General features: G+C 35.2%; 1 pseudogene across 1 annotated transcript in view; it reads left to right on the top strand.

The window, feature by feature from the left end:
- Positions 1 to 9,889, top strand: part of LOC309870348 (ATP synthase subunit d, mitochondrial pseudogene) — a 64,103-nt pseudogene extending 54,214 nt beyond the window's left edge. The window contains exon 2 of the transcript in view: positions 9,303 to 9,889. The product of the transcript in view is annotated as an ATP synthase subunit d, mitochondrial pseudogene (transcript). The remainder of the gene's footprint in view (positions 1 to 9,302) is intronic.
- The last annotated feature ends 8,338 nt before the right edge of the window (positions 9,890 to 18,227 follow it).

Genomic DNA, 18,227 nt, shown 5'->3' with positions numbered 1-18,227 from the left:
TAACTTGTCAGTCTTTGTCTTAAAATCTATTTTTTATAAGTATTATGCCTCCAGTTTTCTTTGAACATCCATTTACATCATAGGTATTCCTCCATCCCCTCACTTTCTGTCTGCTAAGTGTCTTTAGGTCTAAAATGAGTCTCTTGTAGGAAGCATATAGATGGGTCTTGTTTTTTGTTTGTTTGTTTGTTTGTTTTTATTTCTTATGTCGCCTTATGAGTTTTGATTGGAGAACTTATATTCAAAGTAATTATAGATATGTATTTATTGTCAGTTTATTATTTGTTTTGTGGTTCTTTCTGAAGATTTCCCCTGGTCCTTTCTTGTGTTACTTTCTTTCATAGCTTTCAGATTTTCTTTAGTGATATATTTGGATTTATTTCTCTTTATTCTTGCATTTTTATTAGTCATTTTTAATATATAGTTACTATTTTGTTTGTAAATTACCTCTTAAGCATATCACAGTCTATATTAAGTTGATGGTCTTTTAGGTTTGAACTCATTCTTTTCTCCTCTCTTCCCCATGTTTTAAGTATATGTTGTGATATTTTACACCTTTTTATTTTTTTTAGTTCCCTGATTGATTTTTTATAGAAATATTCATATTTACTGTTTTTGTGTTTCCTACCTTTTTTAACTACCACTTGTTGTCTCTCCTTTCCACTATTTTCACTTTTGGCCTCTTCTTCCTCTAATTTCTTGCAGTGATCATGAATTTCTTTAGTTTTTGTTTGCCAGAGAAACTCTTTATCTATCCTTCTAGTCTGCATGATAGTCTTGCTGGATAAAATATTCTTGGCTATAGATTCTTTCCATTGAGCACTTTCAGTATATTATGTCACCATTCTCTTGTGGCTTGCAAAGTTTCTGCTGAAAAATTCCCTGATAGGCTTATGGGGCTTCCTTGTATATTGCTATCTTCTTTTGTCTTCCTGCTTTTAATTATTTTTTCTTTATCAGTATATTTTACCAATTTAATTACAATATCTCTTGGCAAACATCTGCATTTGTTGATGTTGATGGGCATTCCCTGTGCCTCCTGGATTTAGATACCTGTCTCTTTCCCCATATTAGGGAAGTTTTCAGGTATTACTTCCATATATATATATATATATATATATATATATATAAATTTTTCTCTCTCTCTTCTTCTAGGACTCCTTCAATATAAATGTTACATTTGATGGGTTCACTGAGTTCCCTATGTCTATTTCCATTTTGCATAACTATTTTTTCTCTCTTTATTCAGCATTCTTACTTTCTATTACTCTGTCTTCTAAATCACTAATTAATTCCTCTGCTTCTTCCATCCTGCTATTCATTCTATCAAGAATATTTCTCATTTCATTCAGAGCCCTTTATCTCTGCTGTTATTCTTTATCTCTGTGTTAAGGTCTCACTTCTGCCTTCCACTCTTTTCTCAAATCCAGTGATATCTTTATGATCATTGATTTAAATAGTCCATGAGGCACATTACTTCTATCTGTTTTGCTTAGATCTCTGGCTGTGGCTTTGTTTTTGTTGTTGTTGTTGTTGTTTGTTTGTTTTTTTAAGATAAAACTCCCTGTCTTCTCATTTATTCTAAGTCTCTATGCCTGATTCTGTATTTTAGGAAAGTCAACTATATCTCTTCTTCTTGTTTCTGAAGTAGATGTTCTTTAGTGCCCTGACATGTCATGTCCCCTGTTCTCTTAGTCCTGGAACTTCTGGGAGTGTCTCCAATGTATGGTGCCTGTGTTCTCCTGTTTTATCCTGATCACTTTATCCTTAAGGCTAACCATAAGCAAAGGCTTTCTTGGTTGGGGGCAGTGTTTGGTCCCTGTCCTGAACATAGTAAACTTAATTAGATCTGCTTGTGAAGTGAGACCTATTGCCATTGTTGCAGGTACTGAAGTTAGGCAAAACTCCTGAGTCAGGAGATGTGGTGTGAACAATTGTTTGGGCTTGTCTTCTGGGGATGAAGCCTATCACATTAGGACTGAGCCAAGCAAGACTGGGTGGGTGGTCTTACTGGATCATATGAAACAGTGCTTGTAGTAAACAAGCCAGGTAGGAAGACCTGGGCTGTGCTGACTCAAGAATGTGGCCCTGTGCTTATGTTGATAGGGCAGGGGAGAAAAATGGTGGCCAGATCCTTTTTTCCCAGAGAGGTCTCTCCATGAATGCAGCCTTTCTGAGGCTTTTAGTCTTGCTAGTTGCCACAAGTCAAAAAAATCAGTGCCTCTCACTTTCCAAGTTGTTGTTATGGAGATTCATTTTCCTTGTTTTCTTCCCTATGTATTAGTCTTTCTCTCATATTTCTCCATGACCACAGCCCCCTCCCCACAACAGTAGTTATATTTCTCTCTCAAACCATATCTCCCCACTTACTACTTTCTTTGATGGGGCCTTTTCTCTACTTTTGGTTGTGGAGATTGTTCTCCCAGACTTCAGGTCAATTTATGGAGTATTTAAGATGATTTGATAGTAATTATATTCATGGGATGAGCTCTGTTACTCTTCCCCCATCTTCCAACACCCCTCTGAAGAAAATAATTCAAATTATATTCTTATAGATAAAGAAATTGTGAAACTGTATATTAAACACTAAAAGTTATTGAACATTTATTAAATACCATTATTCAATTCTGATATTTCTGTCCAGTTCTTTTCTTCCCTTTGTTGTTGCTGAAGGGATAATCTGAGAATGAGGAGGGGAAGGCCAAATATAAATGGGAAAGAATTTAGTAAATGTTACTTGCATGTAAGAGGGAAATATGGAGGGGCGCCTGGGTGGCTCAGTGGTTAAGCCGCTGCCTTCGGCTCAGGTCATGATCTCAGGGTCCTGGGATCGAGTCCCGCATCGGGCTCTCTGCTCAGCAGGGAGCCTGCTTCCTCCTCTCTCTCTCTCTGCCTGCCTCTCTGCCTACTTGTGATTTCTCTCTGTCAAATAAATAAATAAAATCTTAAAAAAAAAAAAAGAGGGAAATATGGAGACTTTTTTATATTAGCTACTTACCTCCTGAAATTTGTTCTTAAAATTGATATGTCCTCTAAAAAGAACTTTCATTGTTTTAAAAACCAATGTGAAATGGAGCATATTGATAAGGTTCTATTTCAACATCATTGAGACTTTCCTTTATTGACCTTGGTGACCTAAAGTTTTCAATGATGACATTTTAATAGCTTTAAATCTGCAAAAACATAATCCTGGACCTAAGCTTGCCTCAAACAAATTTTCTATACCATAGAACAGCAGATGAACTAAACAAATGTTTGTGATTTTTATTTACTCATGAAAGTACATTTGAATGACATTAATATATTAATTATTCTATCTTTAATTTGAATAATTAAATTTTTTCAGAAATAATTTAATAGTAAGTCATGGGTAATAAAGAGAGTCTGAGTTGTACAGTTTTAAGGGAGAAAATTGCTTATATCTATTGATACTCCTCTTTAAATACCTAGCCCCCTTTTATTCCAAGACATTTCATATTTCCTGGTAAAATAATACCTAGATTTATGTGTTTCTGACTGAATGGTCTCTTCCTACAATGTCAGAATGTCAGGGAGTTATACACATATCATATATGCAGTAATACACAGTAATATATACATATTACTATATTAATGTGTGTGTGTGTGTGTGTGTGTGTGTGTGTGTGTGTGTGTGGTAAGTTTAAGGATAAATGGACAATAACTTTTAGCACTTAAATATACTTTACTACAATTGCAAGAGCAGAGATTTAATACATATGGACCAGTGATTCAAAGTTTTGGGGGAAGGGTGCCCAGATGTCTCAGTCTGTTAAGTGTCCCACTCTTGGTTTCTGCTCAGACCATGATCTCAGGGTCCTGGGGTTTAACTCTGAATTGGGTTGCACACTCAAGGCAGAGTCTGCCTGTCCCTCTCCCTTCCCCTCTGCTTCTCCTCCCACTTGCAGGAGCACATGCACATACTCTCAAATAAATAAAATCTTCAAAAAAAGTTTTGGGAAAAATAGATAGCTCTTAATATTTCTCATTATTTTAAAGTAAAGACATCTTTAAGGTGAAAATTTTTATTCTTCAAACTATTATTTAGTCGTTGGCAAACCTACCTATTTTCCTTAAAGAATTTCCCAGGAACAAGACTTTTGAACTTATAATGTGTTAACTAAGAGATAAACTTCAAGGGGCACCTGGGTGGCTCAGGGGGTTAAAGCCTCTGCCTTCAGCTCAGGTCATGATCCCAGGGTCCTGTGATGGAGCCCCACATCAGGCTTTCTGCTCAGCAGGGAGCCTGCTTCCTCCTCTCTCTCTGTCTGCTTCTCTGCCTACTTGTGATCTCCATCTGTCAAATAAATAAATTAAATTAAATTAAAATCTTTAAAAAAGAGAGATAAACTTCAAGAAGTCTAAGATTTAGCTTGAATGACTAAGTATCTCCCAGTCTGAGAACCTTAACCATCCAATCATAAGCCTGAATACATTGAGTAATATTTGTAAAAATTAGTATCCACTCAATAACATAGCATTCACTGTCCAATAGTTTAAAAGCTTGAGGTTTTAATAAAAAGAGTTGCACTTTCTTTTCACAACATTTCTAACATTTAATTAAATCTAAAGAAGGCTTGATTTTTTTATATATATGTATGGGTTAGCATTATTTCATAAATTTTTCTGTTTTAAAACACTGGCTATTTGCTTGGATAATAATCTATAAGAAAATTTTTCCACAAGGCATAAAAGATAATATTTTCAAATTTTAAATCATCAACAAAGATTAATACAAAATACTTTTCCAAGAATAACTAACACTTTGTTTTCTTGAGCCAGGATAGAAAATCTGGGGAAATAATAAGTAGTTCTTTCTTTGATGATTATCAGGTATAAAGCAATTCTGTTCAAGAAATAAGAAACTTTCCACTCTATTTGTAATTACATTTTCTCTATTTGTACCAAGAAGAATGAATTGAGGTTTCTTGTTTAATATTATCTTCTTCAAACACAGTTACTCTTATTTACTGAATTCATAAAATAATTTCTGATTTGCTATTTTTACAAAATCAATAAGGTGGTAGGAGAAGGCATCTTCACTATGTAATGTTCACTTAAATTTCTATAAACTAAAAATTATGATTGAGACAACAGGGGAGCCTAGGTGGCTCAGTCAGTTAAGCATCTAGTTCTTGATTTCTGCTCAGCCTTTGATCTCAGGGCTGAGAATTCAAGACCCACACTGGGCTCCATGCAGGGTGTGGAGCCTATTTGGAGAAAGAAAGGACACAGCATTATTATCTGAATTAATATCAATGTCATCATGACATGTTCAGGAATAAACATTTTTCAATAACCATCAGATAGTATGTTTAAGATTTTTGTATTTCATTGTATATAAATTTCATCTCAAAGAAATAAATGAACAATTACAGAATTGTTCTTAATGGTATTTGTTTTAAAGTGTTTAAGAAAATGGTACTAATGTCTGCAACCTATTTGTGTCAAAAATGCAGTAAAAGTATGCACTGATTGATATGCAATTTTGTGATAGAACAAACATGTTTTTTAATTTTTATTTATGTTATTTCTTTTCAGTATTTCAGAATTCATTGTTTATGCACCACACCCAGTACTCCATGCAATATGTGCCCTCCCTATTACCCACCACCTGGCTCACCCAACCTCTCACCCCCACCCCCTCCAAAACCTTCAGTTAGTTTCTCAGAGTCCAGAGTCTCTCATGGTTCATCTCTCCTCCAATTTCCCCCAACTCCATCTCCCCATGCCCTCTGTATTATTCCTTCTGCTCCACAAATAAGTGAAACCATATGATAATTGGCTCTCTCTGCTTGACTTCTTTCACTCAGAATAATCTCTTTCAGTCCTATCCATGTTGATACAAAAGTTGGGTATTCATCCTTTCTGATGGAGGCATAATACTCCATTGTATATATAGACCATATCTTCTTTATCCATTCATCTGTTGAAGGTCATCTTGGTTCTTTCCACAGTTTGGCAACTGTGGCCATTGCTGCGATGAACATTGGGGTACACATGGTCCTTCTTTTCACTATCTCTATATCTTTGGGGTAAATACCCTAAGGTGCAATTGCAGGGTCAAAGGGAAGCTCTATTTTTAATTTCTTAAGATATCTCCACACTGTTCTCCAAAGTGGCTGCACCAACTTGCATTCCCACCAAGAGTGTAAGAGGGTTCCCCTTTCTCCACATCCTCTTCAACACATGTTGTTTACTATCTTGTTAATTTTGGCCATTTTAAATGGTATAAGGTGATATCTCAGTGTGGTTTTGATTTGAATCTCCCTAATGGCTAGTGATGAGCAAACACATTTTAATATTATTGGTAGAATCTAAGGAGCAAGTATTGGCTATTCAGTGTAAAATTGTTTAAAATTTTCCTTATCCTTAATATTTTTACAATGATGTTTATTTTTTAAAATTATAACTAGAAGAAAAATGGCAGATCTACACCTAAAGAAGGCTGATTTATTAAAGATTACTTTTTCAATGTTTAAAGAGTATGTGGCTAAATATATCAAATTGTTGAGTCAGTTCATACAACTTATATTGTTAAGTAGATCAAAACATATTTTGCATGACTATTAAACAAATACTTTTTGTAGGAAGACAGTTTAACAGAGGGGAATTTTTACATTTAAATCTATATATGTAGTTTGTTTGGGTGAATCAAAATTGAGTTAGCATTTTGGTTTCTTTTCTTTCCTTTGACCTCCATTTTAGAAATTGACTTAAAAATTGGCGTTGGTGCTGAAACTTGGTCCTAAGATCCAAGACTAAATTGTTATTTTCAGTTTATTTTCAAGATTATTGTCAATTAAAAAATATTTATTTATCTGCCTCAGATGATAATGCCAGGGGATGTCAGAACACAATGTCCTGGGATGTATGGGTAGCTCAGTGGGTTAAAACCTCTGCCTTAAGCTCAGGTCATGATCCCAGGGTCCTGGGATTGGGCCCCACTTAGGGCTCTCTGCTCAATAGGGAGCCTGCTTCTCTTCCTATCTCTGCCTGCCTCTCTGCCAATTTGTGATCTCTGTCAAATAAATAAATAAAATCTTTAAAAAAAATTCTGAACACAATGTCCTTTGGGTGATATATCAGGAATATCTGGAAACATGTGCAGTAAGATGATGATGGCCTACAGAGTCCAAAAAAGCTTAATCAAGAATCCAGAAACAAATGAGAAAGTAAGGAAAATTTAATGTTAGGTATGAGGCATTATTCTGCTTCATTATTATTAATTTTTTTTCAAGATTTATATATTCATTTGATAGAGAGTGGGGTGAGGGACAGAGGGAGAGAGAGAATCCTCAAGTGGACTCAGCACTGAGCACAGATCCCAATGTGGGACTTAATCCCCGGACCCTGAGATCATGACCTGAGTCAAAATCAAGTGTTGTTTGCTTAAACAACTGAGCCATCCAGTCTTAATAAATTATGTATGGATGTGTGAAATTTCTAGCCAAGGACTCAATATGTCAGTAAGTTGATTTACCATCTTACTAGTTTTCTGTGCAGACAGTGTAAACAGAAACATTGTAATGTGGATTCAGGTGGAGAAGATAGGAAAGTTATTTTTTTAGATTCATTTCTTTTTTCTTCATATGCTTCTGAATTTGGTAACATCAGTGACACAGGGATGGTTCTAATTTGTATAGGAAACAAAACACTAACTCAGAAATGATTGATCTTCTGTAAGAATCTACCCAGAACAATAAACGCAAGTAAAGACAAAAGACAGAGAGAAAACAATAGAAAAATATTTTTCTATTAAAATTTAAAATAAATTGTTATTTTCAATTTGATATATTTTGATAATTTTATATAAAAATTTGATATATTTGATATATTTAACCACATACTCTTTAAACATTGAAAAGTAATCTTTAATAAATCGGCCTTCTTTAGGTATAGATCTGCCATTTTTCTTCTAGTTATAATTAAAAAAATATAAATGTCATTGAAAAATATTAAGGATAAGAAAAATTTTAAACTATTTGGAGAAAAATTTCTCCAATATTTCAATCCAATTTAGTCTGGGGAAAAAATTATCCAAGCTATGCTTTCTTCACAAACATTGGTTTATTTAAGATATAACACCTTTGTCATGATGTAGTATATAATTTGTTAATTCAGGACAATCTAATGCATGATAATGGTCATCTCTCAGTGGAAAATTTATGTTTCTGTCTATACATTGTCTATATATTTAATTGTCCCAAAAGTTACTATTTCCTATGTCACCCATCTTCTACTAGATTTTTATCCCAACTGATATGATCATGTTTGGAGAGTACTCAGTACTTCGACCAAACATGTAATTCATATCACACATAACATATGTCTTCTAAATGATATGTAGAAGGACTATTAGAAAACATAAAAAATATACTATCATTATTTTTATTATTTATTTTGATACTTGATTAATTCTAAGACATTTAGCAACTAGAAACTTCTTTATTTGGATTTTGTGTCCTTTTATGATATGCCTACCAGTATTTTTATATTTTTGTTGTATTTTTTGTTTTGTTTTGTTTTAACATTCCTTACTTTCTGGCACTACAAAATGTTTTAGGCTCATCTTGTGTACTTCCTGCTCCAGTCCTGGAATCTGCCATATTTCCAAGAAGCTTTGCTTCCTTTGTCTGTGAACGATATTAGAAATCAAGTAATGGGGCGCCTGGGTAGCTCAGTGGGTTAAAACCTTTGCCTTTGACTCAGGTCATGGTCCCAGGGTCCTAGGATCAAGCCCTGCATTGGCCTCTCTGCTCCACAGGGAGTCTGTTTCCTCCCTTCTCTCTCTGCCTGCCTCTCTGCCTACTTGTGATCTCTGTCTGTCAAGTAAATAAATAAAATCTTTAAAAAAAAAAGAAATCAAGTAATGGATTCTTTGTGTTCATAACTACTCAAGTATCATAACCTTCTCAGCTGATAAAGATGTATATATATACTAAGTCATATATATACATGTAACTATATGTATTTCTATATGTAACCATCTGTATCTATATTAGGCTAAACATGCGTTTATTTTGATGTCTCCAATTTTAAGCCATTACTCATGGATCATTCTAGTCTTCTTCCTTTGTGTGTCTCTAACCTTCTACTCACTTAATCAGTCAACTAAAGTATTGTGCTTATGTATAGCTCCTTTTGCCTTGATTTTATAGAATCGACTAACTTCCAAAATTACCTAAGTCAACAACTATTCCCTACTGTTTTGGTAAGATAGTTTCATACATCTGTAGTACACTTAGAATGTTTGTTAGTTGGTTTTTGCAACCCCTCATAAGACCCATTGAAGTTGTACATAATTTTAAAAAATTGCATACATTGGGTTCCGTTCCTTGCTGCTGTGGATACTGGGCAGCTGGGGTCAGTGAAGGATCTCAAGATGGCTGGGTGAAAACTTGCTCTAAAAACCATTGACTAGGTAGTTTTTGGTGAGATCATACCCCAAAACCAGAAGGCCATCGCTAACTTCCTGAAATCTTGGTATGAGACACTTACCTCCAAGTTGGATACTCTCCCTAAGAAATTCCCTGCTATTAACTGAGCTTACTACAAGACCAATGTGGTGAAGGCTGGCTTGGTAGATGACTTTGAGAAGAAGTTCAATGCCCTGAAGATTACTGTGCCAGAGAATAAATACAATGTTCAGGTGGACGCTGAAGAAAAAGAAGATGTGAAAAGTTGTGCTGAGTTTTTGTCTCTCTCAAAGGCCAGGATTATGGAATACAAAAAACAGCTGGAGAAGCTAAGGAACGTAATTCTGTTTGATCAGATGACCATTGAGGACCTAAATGAAGCCTTCCCAGAAACCAGATTAGACAAGAAGAAGTATACCTATTGGCCTCACAAGCCAATTGAAAACTTATAAACTTGAGGAGGGGAGAGAGCTCTGGCCTTGTATTATAAACACTGGACATTAAAAATAATGGATACAGTAAAAAAATGCATACATTAAGTTTCATTATCTCCTTTAATAGGTTTTGACAAATATGTCATTATCCATAATTACAATCATACAGAACAGTTTTATTCTCCCTCAATAGTGCCACATTCTTTACCTATTCAACATTTTCTGTTGCTTAAATAATTAAATCTCTTTCTCAAGAAGGAGGACAAAATATTACTGTTTATTTTGGCATATACGGCTATATGGCTTTCATCATTTAGTTTATGTTTACCTTTCCAAACATATCTTTAGAGTCATATCAAAAGCCAAACAAGCATTGTACATTCCATGTGTATCAGACTACCTATATTTCTTAGAATACATATCCTGCTATTTGATTTATTTTTTAAGATTTTATTTATTTGAGAGTATGAGGCAGGGAGGGTCAGAGAGAGAAGCAGACTCCCCGCTGAGGAGGGAGTCTGATGCAGGACTAGATCCTAAGACTCCAGATCATGAACTGAAGCAAAGGCAGTCACTTAACCAACTGAACCACACAGGTGCCCTTGCTATTTAATTTATACTAAATACTTCTCTCGGGGTGCCGGGGTGGCTCAGTGGGTTAAGCCGCTGCCTTCGGCTCAGGTCATGATCCCAGGGTCCTGGGATCGAGCCCCGCATCGGGCTCTCTGCTCAGCAGGGAGCCTGCTTCCTCCCCTCTCTCTGCCTTCCTCTCTGCCTGCTTGTGATCTCTCTCTGTCAAATAAATAAATAAAATCTTTAAAAAATAAATAAATAAATAAATACTTCTCTCTATGTCGAAATGTCCTTGTAGACATGAAAGCCTAGGATATTTCCACACATTTTTCAAACATGATCTCAGATGTTAACAGTATTAAAAAAGACCTCCTTGCTCACATAAAACAAGTTAGGTAAGCTATCTCTTGTGTTTAATTTTAATTATATCATCTTATTTGTTCTTTATATTGTTATATTTCTAGTGAATGTTACATTCACTAGAATGTAATCACTTTAAAGAAAGATGGTAGGCTATTCATCCTGTATATGCATATTACAATATCTGTGGCATTCATATATTTAATAAAAATGAATACACCAAGAAAAAAGAATAAATGAATGAGTGAGTGGGAAACTGAGTGAGTCAAATATACATGTTTGTTTCTAATTTCAACTCCCTAAAGTTGATCTTTTTGGAAGTTAATGACAGCCAAAGGCTAAAATGTTGAAGCTCAACTTCCAAGGGGAGTTGAAAAGGATCTGGAGTAGTACCACTGGGGGACAACCAGTTGTGGTTATGAGAGGCTTAATATGTAAAATATTTATTCTGTTCCCTTATAGTTGTTGCAGTTTCCTTTACTGTATTGACTTATTAAATTAAAAAAGATGCCAGGGTGCCAGGGTGCCTGGGTGACTCAGTGGGTTAAGCCTCTGCTTTCTGCTCAAGTCATGATCTCTGGGTCCTGGGATTGAGCCCCATATCTGGCTCTCTGCTCAGCAGGGAGCTTGCTTCTCCCCCCCCCCCCGCCTGCCTCTCTACTTGTGATCTCTGTCTGTCAAATAAATAAATAAAATCTTTTTTTAAAAAAAAAGGTGCCAAATATTCCCATATGACTTCTTAACCGGAATTTTAGGAGTATACAGTTACACATACACAACTCTAAGAATGATGCCTTGGCCAAATGATAACTTGGATAATAATGCTGTGACATTACAATCCTCTCTTCACAGGAATCCTTTTGTCCTTACTTTCTAACTCTTGATACACAAATCAGTACAAACATTATCATAGTAAGTAAAAAATCATGATATTAGGTACAAATTTCACTACTGACATTCTACATTCCTCAGATGTCAAAACAAACCAGTAAAAGCAATTTAAGTATTTGCAGTATGTCCTAAGTCCTCTTCTCCATATCAATAAAATCATCACTTGTGTGACTTAGTCAATTGTCTGCCTTCAGCTCAGGTCATGACCTCAGGGTCTTGAAATCCAGCCTCTCATCCAGCTTCCTTCTCAACAGGGAGACTGCTTCTCCTTCTCCCTCTGTCTGCTGCTCCCCTTGCTTGTACTCTTTCTTTCTCTGTGTCAAATAAATAAACATAATCTAAAAAAGAAAAGAAAGAATCACCACTTTATAAGCATCTACTATGAAGTTCAAGTACTCAGCAACTATTTTTTTAAAATAAAGGCTATCAAATGCGATGAGGAAAAAGCCCAGCTTTCTTTACTAGATTCTGAAATAAAAGAATCAATCTTGTCAAATTAAACCAGGTATTTCTATACACCAAGGCTAACTCCTGAATACAGAGCAGTGTGGGTATTATTTATCTTCCTCGTGCTAAGCTCATAAATTAGAGAAAAAAACTACACTTGGACAATTCAATCACCTCAAATAAAATGAACTGTTTAACCTGTTAATAAAAAAGTGGTAATTCTAGGCTACCCTATTTGAAGATCAAGGTGCTTTATTTAAGGACAAAGGAAACTTTTCTATTACTTCTAATTATTAAGCTTTTAAAATTAATCTAAACATTTGCAGTGAACTTCTTGAAGAGCAATACAAGTTTTCCTTTAATTTTTCTCTAAAATAGAACTAGTTATAGGTATAAATGTCAAAACTGTGATTTAAAACTTTTTCTGAAGGAACCTATTTCTGTTTTCTTTTTATGACTGCCACCCTAACTTTATCAAGTCATTGGGCTAAGTTTGGGGAGATTTCATATCAAGAGCTGAGCTTTTTCTTACGTATTACAACCAAACCCAGAATGTACTCTTTGAAATTAATACTAGTATTGCTGACTTAACCGTATCTTTCAAGAACACTAATAGATAATACATTTAGTAAATATTTGTTGACTGATTACTCTTTCCTTGTGGGTTGCATGTGTATAAGAAATTCAAACATGTATTCAGTCAGAGAAACATCAATTAATAGTCACTGAAGAGTAAAAAGGAAACAGCTTATGACCTAGGTGCTTGTTATTTAGAAACAAAAGACACAGTCTTAGGGATCTTTGATCTCATAGATTCTATTGATTAGAATCAAACACATACAGAATTATCATAACAAATGCTTCTGACATGGACTTTTGTAATAATTATGTTTTCCCAAGCAAACCTCACAGAGCTGAGATTTATTTATTTTATTTCAGTTTGCTTTCTACCTCCACACCCATGACCCTTAACAACAAAAAAAGGAAATTATTACTAGTCATTTTGTCTGAGTCTGACTCATGTAAAGTCCCACAGGTATGATGGAGGAGTTCAAATCTATTGAATTAGGCACCAAAAGTGTCTTCCTTAAGTTAGGAAATGATAAAGAAAAGTAATGTGATGAGACAAAATATTAACAGAGGCTCAGATTTTGAAAAGTTCGTGGAAAAGGATTGACAAACTAGAGTTGAAAGAAGGAGTTATAATAATTTTATCGGTAATAAGTAAATATCTTCACTTTTGAACTGCTAATCTTGATCATTTGATAATAAAGAATGAAGTAATGTTTTACTATCGTGATTATAAGACAAAATATTTAGACTGATTATTTCAGTGTAAAGCAGTGTAAAATGTTAAAATATCTTTATCAAAGAACTAAAACAGGCTTGCTGGCTAAATTATTTTTTCTCTTTTAAAGTTAAGCTAATTTTCATTCCCATTTTACTTATGTATGGAAGATAAAATTTTTACAATTGCTCTAACACAAATATTGTTTACCTTTTTTACAATATCAGTGTTTTTTTTTTTTTTTTAATAAATGAAGTCTTAAAACCAATGAGCCATTTCCTATTTTGTGTTATTCTCATACTTTCATTAGCTCCAGATCCACAGCCAGGTTGAAAGCTTCTATACATAAAGTACAGTACTGCCAAGCTTCAAAGTATAATAAATCTTCTAAAAATAAAAATAATTATAATTATAAATAATCTTCTATAATATTTTTGGAAGCTAAAACATGTGAGTTCAGTGAATCAAGCATTTATTTATTTAGGCCAAGTATTGTAATTTTCTTAATCTCATGAGATACTAAATAGGCATATGCTGAATAAAGTTGTTTTCTGCCAACAGTGAAATTTCACCCACATCCATCTGTATGAAATTAGAGTCTCCAAAGAAGGTGAGGCTGGCATTAATGAAAGATTAAGAAAATCTGAGTAGCTGAGTTTTGGATATAGAACAAACACTCATAGGCTATGTCTAGAAAGGAAAAACTCAAGAGTTTTAGCAAAAAATATATTTGAACATACATTTACATGAAATAATATTTTATTCAGGGACCAATCTATGCTTTCATGCATTCCTTACAGTCACTGAAAATGTTTAGTCTCTGACACAAACCTCTAATATGAATAAAGAAAATTAAAGTATATACAAATGTTTATCTTTTGTTATTAGAAGTGTCTATATTTATTCTAAATTTCTTTACTATTATAACTTGCACTCATCATGGTTAAAAAGTAACTCTACTCACTAGTCAAGTATGCTTTATATTTCAGGTCTCAGGCCTTAGAGCAGATATAGAAAAACTGATTAAGCAAGTTTGTGTCCCTTTCTACTGTAAGAAATATTAGGACTCATGGTCAAGGTCAAAGTTGAAGCAAGTGAAAGCAGGAGTTTATATGTCCTCAAGTTCTCTGGATAATATTATGGGTTTTTGTTTGTTTGTTTGTTAGCCATTGTTGAAATAGCAGTTAAAAAGGCACAAACATACAGAGCACTCCTCTGACAAAACCAGAAGAACTTTCCAAATGATAGACATCATAAGGTTTAAGGAAATTTTCCTTTTACAGGAATATTTTCCTTATTGCTTTTTTTCAAATGTCAAGGCAGTTTCAGGAGCTTAAGAAAGCACATGCATTTCACTCTAACAACAGGATTACTAACATATATGTTATTGGCCCTGATAATATGTGTGTGATTTTCAGGGCTGAATTGACCTCTGCATGCCTCAGTTTCCTGTTCTGTACAAAGGATGTAAATCAGAATCAGAGAGGGTTTTGTGAAAAGTTTAGCTTCTGTTTTCACTTGGAAAGTGTCTTCAGACACTGTTTCCCTTCCTTTCTGGGAATACCTGAAGTTTCACTTAGTTCAACTGTGAAAGAATTCCTGAAGGCTGACCAAAATACTGGCCCTTTCACTATAAGTCAATTCCCTTTGTTTCCTCCTATGGTCTACATCAGAAAGTCTATGTTAAAGCTGGGAACAAGAACAAGAAATCTGACATTAAAATGGAGTTGTAAGCACTGTTTGAAAGTTATTTTTCCCTCCCCATTATCCTTCCTTTCTTTCTGTCTCTGTCTCTGTTTCTGTCTCTGTCTCTGTCTCTCTCTCTCTTTAACTTCCATAAATAGCTTGGCTGCTGCAATATGAGACAAATAGTTGCACTCTGTCAGTTCTCTGCATGAGGTGAGGTGAGGAGGGGAGCAGTGACTGCCAGGCACCAGATAGATGGTGTGTGGAAACCTAGAGCTAGAGCTGCTGGCAGCCAAGTGCTTCTCTGTGGGGAATCCCACATAATACACTTTCCAGTTTTCTGGGTTTTTGTCCAGCCACACATTTCTGTGCATGCAACACTCCCTTCATGAGAAAGGATAGAAGGGGAGGACTGAAGCCAAAGGACTGTGTTTGCATTTGCTTACTTATTTACAACTTTAATAAATGTGTTTAACATATGTTACCTTAAGAAGTGACCAGGGAAAAGAAAGCAATGAAAGAAATCTGACTATCTCTTTCCATAAGGCCTTCTTGATCTCCCTCTAGGGCAGTTAATTAAAGTTAGATAAGAGGCAGCCTAAAAGGGTGATATGTCTTTCAAGGCAGAAATCCCCTGGGGTAGGGTGATATGTCTTTCAAGGCAGAAATCCCCTGGGGTAGGCTTATATGAATGTTTAAAAACATCACTGATAGCATCTCCTCCTGTGTTAACCATGCTGCCACAAGGAATTAGATAATAGGGAGGACATTAGGAGAAGGAAAGGAAAAGTGAATGGGGGAAATCATGGGGGAGAGACAAACCATGAGAGACTATGGACTCTGAAAAACAAACTGAGGGTTTTGGAGGGTTTTGAGCCTGGTTTTGGATATTAAGGAGGGCATGTATTGCAGGAGCACTGGATTTGGTAGATAAACAATGAATCTTGGAACACTGAAAAAATAAAATCAAATTAAAACAAAATAAAACAATAAAAAAATAAAAGTTATTCATAAAAAGGAAAAAAAATAATTCCAATGCTAGACCATTCAACTCTGTAAATAACTACTATTGTCTGGAAATGCAATTCTCCTGGAATTTTTTTTTCATTTTTTTTATTCATTTATTTTCAGTATAACAGTATTCATTGTTTTTGCACCACACCCAGTACTCCATGCAATCACTGCCCTCTCCAATACCCACCACCTGGTTCCCACCCCCTGCCCATTTAAAACCTTCAGATTGTTTTCAGAATCCATAGTCTCTCATGGTTCACCTCCCCTTTCAATTTCCCTCAACTCCCTTCCCCTCTCTAACTCCCCTTGTCCTCCATGCTATTTGTTATGCTCCACAAATAAGTGAAACCATATGATAATTGATTCTCTCTGCTTGACTTATTTCACTCAGCATAATCTCTTCCAGTCCCATCCATGTTGCTACAAAGATTGGGTATTCATCCTTTCTGATGGAGGCATAATACTCCATAGTGTATATGGACCACATCTTCCTTATCCATTTGTCCGTTGAAGGGCATCTTGGTTCCTTCCACAGTTTGGCGACCGTGGCCATTGCTGCTATAAACATTGGGGTAGAGATGGCCCTTATTTTCGCTACATTTGTATCTTTGGGGTAAATACCCAGGAGTAAAATGGCAGGGTCATAGGGAAGCTCTATTTTTAATTTCTTGAGGAATCTCCACACTGTTCTCCAAAGAGGCTGCACCAACTTGCATTCCCATCAACAGTGAAAGAGGGTTCCCCTTTCTCCACATCCTCTCCAACACATGTTGTTTCCTGTCTTGCTAATTTTGGCCATTCTAATTGGTGTAAGGTGATATCTCAATGTGGTTTTAATTTGAATCTCCTTGATGGCTAGTGATGATGAACATTTTTTCATGTGTCTGATAGCCATTTGTATGTCTTGGTTGAAGAAGTGTCTGTTCATATCTTCTGCCCATTATTTGATATGATTGTCTGTTTTGTGTGTGTTGAGTTTGAGAAGTCCTTTATAGATCCTGGATGTCAACCTTTTGTGTGTACTGTCATTTGCAAATATCTTCTCCCATTCCGTGGGTTGCCTCTTGTTTTCTTGACTGTTTCCTTTGCTGTGCAGAAGCTTTTGATTTTGATGAAGTCCATAAAGTTCATCTTTGCTTTTGTTTCCTTTGCCTTTGGAGACATATCTTTAAAGAAGTAGCTGTGGCTGATTTCAAAGAGGTTATTGCCTATATTCTCCTCTAGGGTTCTGATGGATTCCTGTATCACATTGAGGTCTTTTATGCATTTTGTGTTTATCTTTGTTTACGGTGTAAGAGAATGGTTGAGTTTCATTCTTCTACATATAGCTGTCCAGTTTTCCCAGCACCATTTATTGAAGAAACTGTCTTTTTTCCACTGTATATTTTTCCTGTTTTGTCCAAGATTATTTGACCATAGAGTTGAGAATTCATATCTGGGCTCTCTACTCTGCTTCACTGGTCTATGTGTCTGTTTTTATGCCGATACCATGCTGTCTTGGTGATGAAAGCTTGGTAGTAAAGTTGAAATCAGGTAACGTGATGCCGCCAGTTTTATTTTTGTTTTTCAACATTTCCTTAGCGATTCGAGGTCTCTTCTGATTCCATACAAATTTTAGGAATATGTGATCCAGCTCTTTGAAAAATACTGGTGGAATTTTGATCAGAATGGCATTAAAAGTATAGATTGCTCTAGACAGTATAGATATACTATTTTTGCATTTTAATTTTTTTCATTTTTTATAAACATATATTTTTATCCTCAGGGGTACAGGTCTGTGAATCACCAGGTTTACACACTTCACAGCACTCACCAAAGCACATACCAGTATAGATATTTTAACAATGTTTATTCTTCCGATTCCAAGAGCATGGAATGGTCTTCCATCTTTTTGTGTCTTCTTCAGTTTCTTTCATGAGTGTTCTGCAGCTCCTCGAGTCCAGTTCCTTTACCTCTTTGGTTAGCTTTATTCCCAGATATCTTATGGTTCTTGGTGCTATAGTAAATGGAATCGATTCTCTAATTTCCCTTTCTGTATTTTCATTGTTAGCATATAAGAAAGCCATTGATTTCTGAACGTTGACTTTGTATCTTGAA

The sequence above is a fragment of the Mustela nivalis genome (genome assembly GCF_964662115.1).
Source record: "Mustela nivalis genome assembly, chromosome: 7".
Lineage (NCBI taxonomy): Eukaryota > Metazoa > Chordata > Mammalia > Carnivora > Mustelidae > Mustela > Mustela nivalis.
The sequence above is the reverse complement of the archived record's forward strand: the minus strand, read 5'-3'. Positions and strand labels throughout refer to the sequence as shown.